This window comes from Zalophus californianus, chromosome 1, assembly GCF_009762305.2.
Source record: "Zalophus californianus isolate mZalCal1 chromosome 1, mZalCal1.pri.v2, whole genome shotgun sequence".
NCBI classification, from domain to species: Eukaryota; Metazoa; Chordata; class Mammalia; order Carnivora; family Otariidae; genus Zalophus; species Zalophus californianus.
The window spans coordinates 98,189,274-98,203,653 of NC_045595.1; the positions used below are offsets into that span (position 1 = coordinate 98,189,274).

Consider the following 14,380-nt stretch of genomic DNA (forward strand, 5'->3'; position numbering starts at 1 on the left):
TTTTCAGTCTTACAGGATAGAAGAGATGCTGTCATGAACCAGAAGTAGCAAAGGGTGGGAAGAACTCTACCTTTACCTATTCCAGTAGAGGCTGGACATTGAGCTCTTTGTCCTTGGAACAGTGACCTCCAGGTTTTTTTCATTGTTCTGCTCTCATCAATAAAAACGTTTTCTGTATACACTACTTCCAAGGAATAATATTTGTAATAACTAATAGCTCATGGTACAATTTACACAGAGGGTACTGTTTATTGTCAGTGATGGTGTAAAACTGTATTTTATGTAGTCTTGATAATTTTGGATCATTTGTCCAACTTGTCACATTCGCCTCTGTTTTTTTTTTATAGCCTTTTTTTTTATTATGTTATGTTAATCACCATACCTTACATCATTAGTTTTTGATGTAGTGTTCCATGATTCATTGTTTGTGCATGACAACCAGTGCTCCACGCAGAATGTGCCCTCTTTAATACCCATCACCAGGCTAACCCATCCCCCCACTCCCCTCCCCTCTAGAACCCTCAGTTTGTTTCTCAGAGTCCATCGTCTCTCATGGTTCATCTCTCTGTTTTATTTTCTAATGTAGCTGGTGGAGACTCCTTAGGAGTAGAGGTATCTGCTCCTCCATTTTCGTAGGCTTGTCTGATTAGTGTATTTTCAGTACCCAGTTTCTGTGTAAGCATCATTTAAAGCTACTTGCCCATTTAGTGAAGATAGGCTTGCTGTCAGCTAAGTTATGCCACTCAGGCATACATAAAGTTCAGGATGTCAGAAATACTGGAAGTGGTCAAAGGAGTGATGGCCCACTGTCCAGCTTCTGCTTTGTGGAATATCCACTCCTCTCTTGGGGTGTCTCTTGAACTGTTTGTGACATGGGATCCTCTATTGTAAAGACCAAGTTAGGATGCTAGTGAAAATAAGTATGTTAAATATTTGTAAATCTAATTTTGTTCCTTAATACTGCTTCCTAGTGTTCACTTCCTACCCTCTGGTGGAGACCTTTGTCCTTGGTATCTTTTGAGGAGTATGGTGTGGCCTCAGTCTTTTCATCTATAGAGGGGGTTGGACTGGATGACTTTTTTTATTTTTTAAAGGATTTTATTTATTAGAGAGTGAGCACGAGCAGGGGGAGGGGCAAAGGGAGAGGGACAAGCCGACTCTCTGCTGAGTGGGGAGCCCGATGTGGGGCCCGATCCTAGAACCCCAAGATCGTGACCTGAGCTGGAGTCAGATACCTAACTGACTGAGCCACCCAGGTGCCCCAGGACTGGATGACTTTTTTTTTTTTTAATTAATCTTGTTTCAAACTTTATTCCCAGTCTTCTTCAGCTTAATTAGCTGCAAAGAATGAATTGTGTGTAAGCAAAAACTGAAAAGAGCTGCAGTGTCCAAGGGGCTGGAGCTTAAAAATATTAGAGATCTAGATTTTATCAGATCCATGAAGAAAATTTTAAAAAGCAGTCATAATATAAAGTAGTAGCTCCCAGTAACTTCTTCAAGTTTTATCTTCTTCAGAACTTGACTCAATTCAATTTGCTTCATTCTTGGACGCTTCATCAAAATTCTCCACAAGATCTGGAACTTCATCATCATTCTCTCCGGTAGCAAGTGGTGCTTTTCCATCCACAGATTGTTTGGGCAGAGCTTCAGCTCGTCATCTTCAACTAGTCAGACTGTCTGCACCGAGTTGGTTTAAGATCCTGGGTAGCATTTCTGTCAGCTGCTTTGTCTCAGCATGGCCTGGAATGGTGAAAGTGTTCGCTGCCAGCGACGCCTGAACTTTGGGGTTGTTAGAGCGCATCACTGTTCCTTGGTTTGTGAACATATTCACTTCTTCAATACCAGAGATATTGTTTACCCCAACTTCTTTAAGGAGAACTGAAGTTTTTATCATCTGCTCTAGCTGTTCTATGAACCACCTTCTTCTTCGGCGAGCAGTTCCTTTCCCACCAGTGCGCACTTGTGCTTGCAGTTTGGCAGTTTCTCCTGGTTCATGATAGTTTCTTTCATCTTGTTGGAGCGGAAATGGGACCGCACGGGGGAATAGCGTTGGTGCTCAGGGGGTCTCGGGCGACCAGCCGAGATTAGGTGCACACACGCAGGGACGCAAGTTGGCAGCTAGAGAGGACTGGATGACTTTTAAGGTTTTTTTTTAATCTGGGATTTTTATCCTATTTATTTATTTGTACATGCCTGTCAACTCATTCTCATAAATAACACTCACTGCTTGGAAGTTGTATAAGGAATAATTTTCAGAAATACGAATGACATATTAGGATATGCTTTTTAAGTCAAGATTTTAGAGATATATGTGGTTCCCAAACACAACTTTAAAAGTCTCCTTACTCTTCAAGGCCCACTCAGCTTAAACATTATCTCCTCAGGAAAATCTTTGTTAGACCCATATTTGCTTCCTCTTTTTTCCTCCCATATAGCTGTCTGTACACTTTTATCAGTAGACGTGAATCATGGTTATATGTGTGCATGTTTGCCTTTCATGAGGCACAGTTATTTATTGTTCAATTTTATACCAGCAAGCCTTGATGATTCACTTCTTGTTTTTCACTGAAAATGTTGAAGCTGTGGAGAACATATTATCTAAGAAATTATTCTAAAATGTTTTCTTCCTAAGGGAACTTTTTGGGAAAATCTAGGGTTGGAGTTCTTAACCTGGAGCCTGTAGGCCTCTTGGAGGTGCATGAATGGGCTTGAGGATGAGATGTACATCTACAGACTTTCTGAAAATATATATGAAGTTCAGATCTGTGTGCATTTTTCTGGGTGCAGTGCCCATAGCTTTTGATCAAAAAAGGCTAAATATCAAAAGACCTTTAAGAATCGGTGCCACAGGGGGGTGCCTGGGTGGCTCAGTCGGTTAAGCCTCTGCCTTCGGCTTGGGTCATTGATCCCAGGGTCCTGGGATTGAGCCCCACATCGGGCTCTCTGCTAAGCGGGCAGCTTGCTTCTCCCTCTCCCACTCCCCCTGCTGTGTTCTCTCTCTCTGTCAAAAAATAAATAAAATCTTAAAAAAAAAAAAAAGAATCAGTGCCACAGGGAACACCTGGGCATTTCAAATACAAACTATTCATCTTAATTTATGTTTACTTTCTAACCTGATTTTCATCACTTTTGTATGTTTTCAGTTCTCCATAGCATTTTGTGACCTTACTATGCAATCAGTATTTTTAGCAATGCTTAATACCATAACCTTGCAAATGCCATGCTGTATTTCCTACTAATTATGTACTCATGGCATTATCTTACTTATGAGTGATAATTCTTATTGAATGTAATAAGTAAATATTTACTTATTAGAAAAAAGGGAGACTTTGGGGTTAAATTAGAATTAAAAAAAAGTAAAAAGAACCACATATAGAACTGTTTTGTAAACCTCTACACTAAGTCTTCTAATTTCAATGTCTATATAAAAGAGGCTCAGATCTCTTCCTTGAATATCGTGTGGAAAGTTGATTCCTTGGTTGCCCTGACATCCTATTTCATGTCTTCATTGCTCTTGGACGTTCAAGAGTCAGTGAGGTTTATTGAACTGGGACTCAAGCACACTGAAAGCAGTACTAGCTTTGACACTCAGCATCAGGTGACCTAGGCTATGTAGGTTGATTTCTTGGAGTCTGTTTCCTTATTTGTAAAATGGGAGTAAAATAATATAGGGAAACAGAAAATACTATTACATAGAAAATTATTATATTATTATAATTATTATTATAAAATTATTTTCAGTACAACTTAATGGATTAATATGGGTCAAATGTGATAAGATATGTGAAAGTGCTTTATAAATTAGAAAGCACAGGGGTATGCGGGTGGTGCAGTCAGTTAAGTATATGACTCTAGGTTTGGGCTCAGGTCATGATCTCAGGGTTGTGAGATGGAGCCCCATGTCAGGCTCCCCACTCAGTGGGGAGTCTGCTTGAGATTCTCTCTGCCTGCCCTACTCTCTCTCAAAAAATCTAAATAAATAAATAAATAAATTAGCACTTAAATGTGAGACTTCTTTATCTTGATAATGACACCTATTCCGTACAATGTCATGGTAGTTTTCCTTGGTCTTTGGTTTTAGCCCACTATGAAGAATCAGTTTCAAATTTATTTTTGCTTTCACAAAATTTAGGCCATTATTATTAGCTAAGAAGGAAATGTCTAGTGTGTTTGCCCTGAGATGCTTACGTTAACTGAATAAACAGACTCCCATGAAGACACACAAATAAAATAATGTTATTTTAAGATACTGAAATTAAAGTAAGATTTTCAAAGATTGCAAATGTTGGGTAAGTGTCAGTCTAACTCTGTAAGCAGAATGATTAAATTGCCTTGTCACAGATCCCGGTACTTTCCTGGGCCCAGCCTTATTTGGAGTAGTGGAAACGTGGACCTTAACACTCTTGTTTGAATTGTATGACTCTACTGCTTCCTAGCTGAGTGGTATTGGGCGAGTTACTTAATCTTATCGAGCTTGAGTGTCTTTATCCGTAAAAATAGATATACTTCTACTTTTGGGGCTTGTCTTAATTAGAAATAATTTGGGGTGCCTGGCTGGCTCAGTCAGTGGAGTGTGTGACTCTTGATCTCAGGGTTGTGAGTTTGAGCCCCACATTGGGTATAGAGATTAGTTAAAAATAAAAAAAAGAGATAATTTATATAAAGTGCCTGGCACATAGTAGATTCTCTTCATATAGTTAGTATTATGAACTTAAAAAATTATACTATTCTAGGTTTATGTATACCTCTGTCTGGACTGGTCTATTTTAGACCCCATTCATCATTTAGCCTTTCATTCTAGGTGCTCTTTATTAAGTCAAAGAACAAAGCCTGACACACTTCAGCTTTTTCTATATATTCACAAAGTGAAATGTTAACTTAGGGGAGTTGCTACATAATTTTCTTTAAAAACAGATTTTCTGCTGTATTTTCTAAAACCAGTCGAAGAGGATGATTAAGTAAAATGCATGATGGAGAGAAGGACTGCTATATACAGTTATAGGATATGCCCTAATGTAATATTCTTCAAGGGACCTAATATCCATGTAATATTCTCTGTTTACTTTCATATTTTTAGTTATAAAAAAACATGCAAAAGAATAGTGAGAATAATACAATATACACACATTTTCTCTACCCAGATTTAAGAAATATCAGCAATTTGCCATTTATTTTATGCATCAGCTCTTTGTTTTCTGTAAGGAGTAAAACATTAGAGAGATGACTGAAGGCTCTTCCCCATTTTAATCCTTTACCTTGCTAACAGTCCTGAAGTTGGCATGTTAATTATTTTTCCCACCCATCTTTCTATATTTTTCCATTAATAATATAAAGTACTATTTTAAATGCTTTAAAAATTTTCACAAATGATATCTGCTGTATACTTTTCCTCATTTAACATATATTCCTCATGTTAAAACCAATATCAACTTCATTTTAACTGTTGTATAGTATTTCACTAAGTGAATATTCTGTAATTATCTAGTCACCTGATGGAGGAATTCAGGTGGTTTCCAATTTTTTGATACTATTTTTAAAAAGACTGTATTTATTTGAGAGAGAGATAGCAAGAGAGAGCACGAGTTGGGGGAGAGGGAGAAGCAGGCTCCCCCCTTAGCAGGGAGCCTGATGTGGGGCTTGATCCCAGGATCCTGGGATCATGACCTGAGCCAAAGGCAGACACTTAACTGGCTAAGCCTCCCTGGCACCCCAAATTTCTTGATACTATTAACAATGGTGTGCTTTTACCTTTATTTTGGTATATTTGTATAAGAGTTTCTCTGGAATAAATTTCTAGAAGTAGAATTGTGTATCATAGAGTATGCATATCTTCACCTCTTTCAGATATACACCACTCTGGAGAGCACTGTGGTTTAAGATGTTGGGTCATTGTTTTCATTTGCCTTTCCCATTATATGTAGCTATTAAAATAATGTTTAAAATCTATGGCATAACCCCATTTAAAAAATCATACATGTATCTAGGTATATAAGTATACATGAGTATTTGTAAGGTAAAATAGTCCAGTCCTCCCAAGTACTGCAGTTGTTTTAGATTTTTATACTGAGCATGAAATACATGAGCAAAGCAAGAAAATATGACCCATAATGATAGGGGAAAGTCTGTCAACCAAAAATGACCCAGACCTGACACAGATACTAGAATAATCAGATAATGACACCGAAACAATCATTACAACTATATTCCAAATGCTTGAAAGAGTTAAGTGGAGACATTGGAAATACTTTAAAAGACTTGTACTGAACTTCTAGAGATAAAAACTATAACATGCCAGATAAACAATACACTGGATGGTCTTAAGGGCAGCTTAGACATTGTAGAAGAAAAGAATAGTGATCTTGAAAACATAGCAATAGAAACTATCCAAAATGAAAAAGAGAAAAGAAATTACAAAAAATTAAAAACATCAGTGATCTGTGGGATCACTGTGGGACTTCAAGTGACCTAATATCCATGCACTTAGAGTCCCTAAGGAGGAGGGGGAACAGAAAAAAAATATTTGAAGAATCATGGTTAAAATTTTTCCAAATTTGGGTTGCCTGGGTGGCTCAATAGGTTGGGCAACTGCCTTCAGCTTGGGTCATGATCTCAGGGTCCTGGGATCAAGCCTGGAGTTGGGCTCCTTACTCCGTGGGGAGCCTGCTTCTCCCTCTCCCTCTGCTGCTCCCCCTGCTTGTGCTCTCTCTCTCTCTCAAATGAATAAATAAAAATCTTTAAAAAATTTCCCAAATTTGATGAAATTATAAGCCTACAGATACAACAAACTCAATTAACTAAAGCAAAAGATCCATGAAGAAAACTGCATCAAGTCACACTGTAATTAAATTGCTTAAAGCCAGAATAAAGGATCTTATCTTTAAGGATAAAATCTTAAACCAAGAGAGAGACCATTTACATAATTACAGAGGAAGAAAGATAAAGATAATGTAAATTTCTTGTTGGAAATGTGCATAAGAGAGGAACATCATTAAAATACTGAAAGGAAAACTGTCAACCTGGAATTCTACGCCCAACAAAAATATCTTTCAAAAATAAAGATGAAATAAAGACCTTTCAGACATGTAACAAGTGGAAAAATTCATCCTCAGCAGAGCCCCATTATAAGAAATGTTATAGGAAGACCTTCAGGCAGAAAGAAAATAATAGCTTATGGAAATACAGATCTATATAAAGGAAGAGCACCAGAAATGGTACTGTATGTATAGGTAAACTGTAAGAGATCTTTTCTTATTATTTAAGTATGTGTGATAGAGAATTATTTAAAAAAAGAATAAAATGTAGTATGGGGCTTGTAAAATGTATGACAAAAATAGCATAAAGGACTGGGGGGGAAATGGAAGTATACCACTGTAGCATCCTTATACTCTACATGAAATGGTGTCATACCACTTGAAGATAAGCTGCGATGAGTACAAACCCTAAAGCAACCACTCAGATAACAGAGTTGAGCCAAGAAAGGAGAAAAAATGGAATTATAAGTATTATTTGAGTAATCCAAAAGCAGAAAAAAGAGGAAGAAAGGAAACAAAGAACAGGTGGGACAAAGAGCAAAATGAGAGACTTAAACCTAACCATATCAATGATCACATTAAAAGGTCAATGGAAATAAATAAATAAATAGTTAATGGTCTAAACACCCCAGTTAAAAAGCAGAGATAGTTCGGATTGGGTGACAACACAAGACCCAGCTAAATGTTGCCTTGAAGAAACTACACTTTATTTTTTTTTTAAGATTTTATTTTTTGACAGAGAGACAGACAGTGAGAGAAGGAACACAAGCAGGGGGGAGTGGGAGAGGGAGAAGCAGGCTTCCCGCTGAGCAGGGAGCCCGATGTGGGGCTCGATCCCAGGACCCTGGGATCATAACCCAAGCCAAAGGCAGACACTTGACTGAGCCACCCAGGTGCCTCTCTCTGACTTGTTTTGCTTAGCATTATACTCTCTAGCTCATCCATGTTGTTGCAAATGGCAACATTTTATTCTTTTTTATGGGTGAATATTCCATTACACACACACATACACACACCACATCTCCTTTATGCATTCATGTATCAGTGGGTACTTGGGGTTGCTTCCATATCTTGGCTATTGTAAATAATGCTGCAATAAACATAGGGCTGCATGTGTCCCTTTGAGTTAGTGTTTTTGTGTTTTGGGGGTAAATACCCAGTAGCTGATTACTGGATTGTAGGGTAGTTCTATTTTTAACTTTTTGAGGACTCTCCATACTGTTTCCCACAGTTTGCATTCCTACCAACAGTGTGCGAGTATTCCTTTTTCTCCACATCCCTGCTAACACTTGCTTTTCTTTGTGGTTTTGACTTTAGCCATTGTGACAGGTGTGAGGTAGTTTTGATTTGCATTTTCCTGCTGATGAATGATGTTGAGCATCTTCCCATATGTCTGTTGGCCACCTGGTTCTCCCTTCTTTGGAGAAATGTCTGTTCATGTCTTCTGCCCATTTTTTAAATTGGATTATTTGTTTTTTTGATTGTTGAGTTCTATCGGTTCTTACTAACCTCTTATCGGATATGTTATTTGCAGTTATCTTCTCTCATTCAGTAGGTTGCCTTTTAGTTTTGTTGATTGTTTCCTTCGCTGTGCAGAAGATTTTTATTTTGATGTAGTCCCAGTAGTTTATTTTTGTTTTTGTTTCCCTTGCTTCAGAGGACCTATCTAGAAAAATGTTGCTATGGCTGATGTCAGAGAAGTTACTACTTAGGATTTTTATGCTTTTAGGCCTCCTGTTTAGGTCTTTAATCCATTTGGAGTTTATTTTTGTGTATGGTATAAGAAAGTGGTCCAGTTTCTTTCTTTGCATGTTGCTGTCCAATTTTCCCAACACCATTTTTTGGAGAGACTTTTTTTCCCATGAGATATTCTTTCCTGCTTTGTTGAATAGGTTTGATTTTTTAAACCTCTGTAGCAAGGATGAACTCTCAGGCCTCAAAATTTAGGTGTATATAAAAATATCTTTATTTTTCTGCAACAGCATAGTTTCTATTATTAGTACCCATATAGTGGAAGACTTTTCTAGTCATACAGGGTAAAACAGTCATTTAAGGCTGAATTCAGTTGTCTTCTTCCTGGTGGTATTTAAGCTTTCAGAAATTTCATCATGTTGTGGCACAGGTTTGAGGGTAGAGAGTTTAGTTCAGGACTGTTGTTTCTCTGACACTGGCTTCTGGTGAGACTTAGGTTCCTGTGTAGTCCCGGGCGTGGGTGTCCCTCCCTGCTGATATCTGCAGAAGTGTCTGAATTCCCAGTTGGTCTGTAGCCCATGTGGTGTCCCTTCATTAAGATCCTGAATCCTGAGGGTTCCTTGCTGGCTCAGTTGGTAGAGCATGCAACCCTTGATCTCAGGATGTGAGTTCAAGCTCTACCTTGGGTGTAGAGGTTACTTAAAAATAAAATCTTAAAAAAAAAAAAAAAGATCCTGAATCCCCTTCAAATCCACCTGGCTTAGTAGTAGAATGGTGGAGGGTATATGGTGAGGGATTGTAAAACAATTAGTCACTAATGAGCTATTTTACCCCATTATACATGAGATCACCTGTCTCTCTCCAGTTCCCACTCCTCCATGGAACACTTTCTGGATCACTTGGGTATATAGAAGCCTCTCTCTCCTCTTTTTAATTCTTTGTGTCCAGACTGCACCATCTACCCTGTGACACCTCTTATAACATCTTAAAAATGATCTTGGGGTGCCTGGGTGGCTCAGTTGTTAAGCGTCTGCCTTTGGCTCAGGTCATGATCCCAGGGTTCTGGGATTGAGTCCTGCATCGGGCTCCCTGCTCGGCGAGAAGCCTGCTTCTCCCTCTCCCACTCCCACTGCTTGTATTCCCTCTCTCGCTGTGTCTCTCTCTGTCAGATAAATAAAATCTTTAAAAAAAAATGATCTCAACATCATTTTAACATCTTTTAACATTTTTTCCTGAATTTTATTGATTACACACATAATATTAACGTTGTTATTTAACTTTCTATTTGTGTTTCTCACACATTTCCCTCCCCCCGCCCACTAGTTTGTAAGCTCTTGGAATGCCCAGACCGGATAGTAAATGTCCTGATGCTCTTCTCAAGTGTTTAGCATTGGGCTAAAAGCATAGGTGGTCCTCAGTACATATTGGCTGAATGAATGAATGAATTTAAATTTTTTGATTACAGAAAATCTATTACCTTTTATATTTCAACATAGTGTTGAATCCTGAGTAGTCATAAACTATTTACTTCATTTGATTGAATTGAGAGTCACTTTTTGTTATTCTTTCTACATGTATTTCCAGTGTCCAAGGAAGCCTAGAAGACCCATGTCTTCTACATGCAAATGACTAAAGGTTTTGATTACAGTCAGCTGGAGGGGTGCCTGGCTGGCTCTGTTGGAAGAACATGGGACTCTTGATCTTGGGGGTCATGAGTTTGAGCCCCATGTTGGGCATAGAGATTACTTAAAAAATAAGTAATAAAGAAAAAATAAAGCTTTAAAAAATTAAAATTAGCTGGGAGAATTTTATAGAATAGGAAAGATAAAATGAGTATAATTACATGCATGGCATGTCAGGGATAGGGTATAATACAAGGCCAGAAAAATCAAAGACCTGGCAAGTAGTATTTGTGATGGCAGTCGTTCAAGAGGATGTTAGCAACAGTGGGTAGATGACTCTAATTCACTTTTCTGAGGGCAGATGATTCCCCTGAGCTTACACTTGGTAGGATTTTAATGATTTTCTACATGTGCATTCAAATAACAAATTTTTATTGAGTACCACCTATGGGTAAGTCCAATGTGTTGGACACTCAGTATTCAGAAATGATCTGAGAAAAGGTGTTTCTAACATCCCCAAATGTGTAGTCCTTGATGGAGGACAGGAGATACAGTATGCACACTGGCATTCACCAGAGTGTTGATTGACTTTCTTTGGCATTGCTGAGGGACGGATGTAGCTGCTTGGTCTGAGGGAGTTGAGGAAGACTCCACAGGGAAATGGTATTTACCTGGACCAGGAATGCTAGGAAAAGGGCATGTGCAGAGGGTTGGTATTAAGGAGGAAGCAACGTGTACAGGATCTGCTGGTGTGCTCAGTATGACTAGAGCATGTGGTTCAGGCAGGAGTAGTGGTACCTCATGATAAAGGGGCATTCCATTAGATACCAGCTTGGATTTATTCTAGCAGAACATAAAGTTTATCTCCTCCAGTTTTCAAAATTATTATTATTTAAAGATTTATTTATTTGAGAGAGAGAGAGAGAGTGTGTGCATGGGGGAAAGGGCAGAGGGAGAGAATATCAAAGCCGACTCCTCCTGAGCTCGGAGCCTGACACGGAGCTCGATCCCAGGAGCCACGGGATTAGGACCTGAGCCGAAACCAAGAGTTGGATTCTGAACTGACTGAGCCATGTGGGTGCCCCTTCAAAATTATTTTTAACTGTCATGTAGGAATGGTTAAATGTGAATCTTCACTTTTTCCATTCCTTCACTTCTTGTCTCTTGTAAAAGTAATGTATGATCATTGTGGAAAATAGGCAACTATCTGGAAAAAAAATTAAATCATCCATAATCTCACCACCCTCACCCCCCAAATAGCTCCTGTTAACAGTTTTATGTATAGTATCTCCTGTTCATTTTTAAAATACTTTTAAATGTATATATATTTTTTATTATGTCCTGGGGCGCCTGGGTGGCTCTGTCAGTTAAGCGTTTGCCTTTGGCTCAGGTCATGATCCCAGGGTACTGGGATCGAGTCCTGCATTGGGGTCCCTGCTCAGTGGGGAGTCTGCTTCTCCCTTTGCCCCTCCTTCCTGCTTGCGCTCTCTCAAATAAATCTTTAAAAATAAAAAAATAAAAAATAAAACTGTCCTTTTTTTTACTTATAAATGAATTCTTTATCTCTGAATATTTCAGGCATACTTTATTTTAAAGTTTCTTTCATGATTTCCAGTTTGGAAGTTTTTACTGTCTTCCATCGTGAGGGTTCTTATATGATTTGTAATGTTTGTGAACTTATCTTCAGAACATTTTGTTTTCTTTAGTGGAGTTCAGTGTATGCTCTAGGTGCTGGAGTTGTGCCTATGGGGCAGTTTTGCTTCTGCCTGCCAGATCCATATGGTTTTGTTGGTTTCTTAGGTTCTTGCAGTAAGATAATGTAAAATTCATATTTCACACTCACACGGGGCAGATTTGGGGTTCTGATCTCATGGGTACCTTTTTTCTATGTAGAGTCTATGTTGAGCATCCGTCTTTACAGAGAGGATGGCCCCTTCCTGGTTTCCACCTGTGTGTTCACTTCCAGGTTTCTGCTGTGTTCACAGCCTGAGATTTCAACTCCTGTCCCTTGAGATGTGAATGTGCACCTGCTCTTACTTGATTTGCCACTTCATTTTTGGTACTAGGAGATTTCTTTTGCTTGCTTAGGCTTAGATACATATTGAGAAAATTTAAAGATTTATATTTTAGCCAACTTTTTTTTTTTTTTGGAGGGAAAGGGTGGGGGAGAGGAAGAAGGGGAATCTTAAGTAGGCTCCATGCCCAGCACGGAGCCCAATGCAGGGCTCAGTTTCACAACCCTGAGATCATGACCTGAGCTGAATTCAAGAGTCAGACACTTGACCAACTAAGCCACCCAGGTGCCCCTTATCCAACATTTCTATGTGAAACAGGTGGAGGAATTTACCTATTGCCTCTATCATCTTGGCTAACGACTCCTTGTGCAGATATATACTTTAAACAAAGTTGGAAATATATTACACATGTTAATAATCCCCTTTATTTTAACCTGATAATATATTGTGAGTTTTTCCTCATATTCTTTGAGAAGATTACTTTTAATGACTACCTGCCTTTTGTAAGAGTATACTGTATTTTATTAAGCAAGTCCTCTATTTTTGGAAATTTAGGTTTTGTTTTTCCATTATTATAAGTAATGATGAAATGAACATCTTTTTTTTTAAGATTTTATTTATTTATTTGAGAGAGAGAGAATGAGAGATAGGGAGCACGAGAGGGAAGAGGGTCGGAGGGAAGAGGGTCAGAGGGAGAAGCAGACCCCCTGCTGAGCAGGGAGCCCGATGTGGGACTCCATCCCGGGACTCCAGGATCATGACCTAAGCTGAAGGCAGTCGCTTAACCAACTGAGCCACCCAGGTGCCCGAAATGAACATCTTTATACTAATATCTCTCCACTGATTTCAGCTTGTTTCTGTAGAATAATTCCTACAAGTGGAATTCCTTCACCACATTTTTGAGACTTTGAGACTAAATTATCCTGCAGAAAATTTGTTTCAATTTGCACCCAGTACAGTGGGTTTGTATATTTCCTGGAACTATTGCTCCAACTGGTTCTTATCCTTTAAAAGGATGGATGCTAATTTTCTGGGCAAAAAAAATGGTATTTCATTATTTTAATTTCCACTTGGTTTAGTGGCTGTTTTATTTTTATTTTTTTAAAGATTTATTTATCTATTTTAGAGAGAGAGAGAGAGAGAGAGAGAGAGCGTGAGCGGGAATGGCAGAGGGAGAGGGAGATAGAATCTCAAGCAAACTCTGCGCTGAGCATGGAGCCTGATATGGGGCTACATCTCAAGACCCTAAACTCAGGACCTGAGCCAAAACCAAGAGGCAGAGGCTTAACAGACTGTGACACCCAGGCGCCCCTAGTGGCCACTTTAAAGGGATGTTTTCAGGAGATCAGTGATTTTTCAGTTTAGAAAATTTTCTTAGTCGTATGGGCCCAGAGTGGCTACCAACTTGTCCTTTTTTGTTTTTTGCTATTCCCCTACTGTCTTCTAAGGAAGTTGGATCCTTAGGTGGAAAGTGTGTTTGGTGACAGGGCAGTGGGTGAAAGAGTGTTAACTGCAGAAGGTGAGCAAAGAGTTGAATTGCTCAACATAAGAAAAGTGGTTGGGGTGGAGGTTAAGGAAAGAAATACCCTGGAGAACGGGAGGCTGAAACCTAAAGAGGGTGGTCTGGGAATTGTGGCAGGGAAGGAGGCACTATCGCAGAGAGGAGTTTGGGGGAAAGATGGGGATAATTAAAGGAAAATGTGCAGAATTATCTAACAACTAGTGTTGGTCTTCTCAAGTGATCATACTGAGTAGGCCTTTGACCTAACTTTGATTTAATTCAGGAAAATAAGGATTATAATTTGAGAGTTGTAGAAAATTTTATAGCTTTACAATTTATTTTTCAGATTTTCTGTATCCTTGTTTGTTTTTGACTCATTAAATTATCAGCAGTTAACATCTCCTACAGTAGTTGTGCTCTTGTTAATTTCTTCCTTTGTTTCTTAAAGCTATACAACCTGGGGCATATAAACATTAATGCCAGTGTGTCTTAATTTTAACTGTATTTGTCTTTAGTGGT

The 14,380-nt window shown here is 38.7% G+C and overlaps 1 protein-coding gene and 1 pseudogene across 5 annotated transcripts in view; one reads left to right on the plus strand and one right to left on the minus strand.

Annotated features, from left to right (window-relative positions):
• PLS1 (plastin 1) overlaps nt 1-14,380 on the plus strand; it is a 97,400-nt gene that overhangs the window by 32,664 nt on the left and 50,356 nt on the right. The window lies entirely within an intron of this gene.
• LOC113915987 lies at nt 1,529-1,857 on the minus strand (annotated as a pseudogene).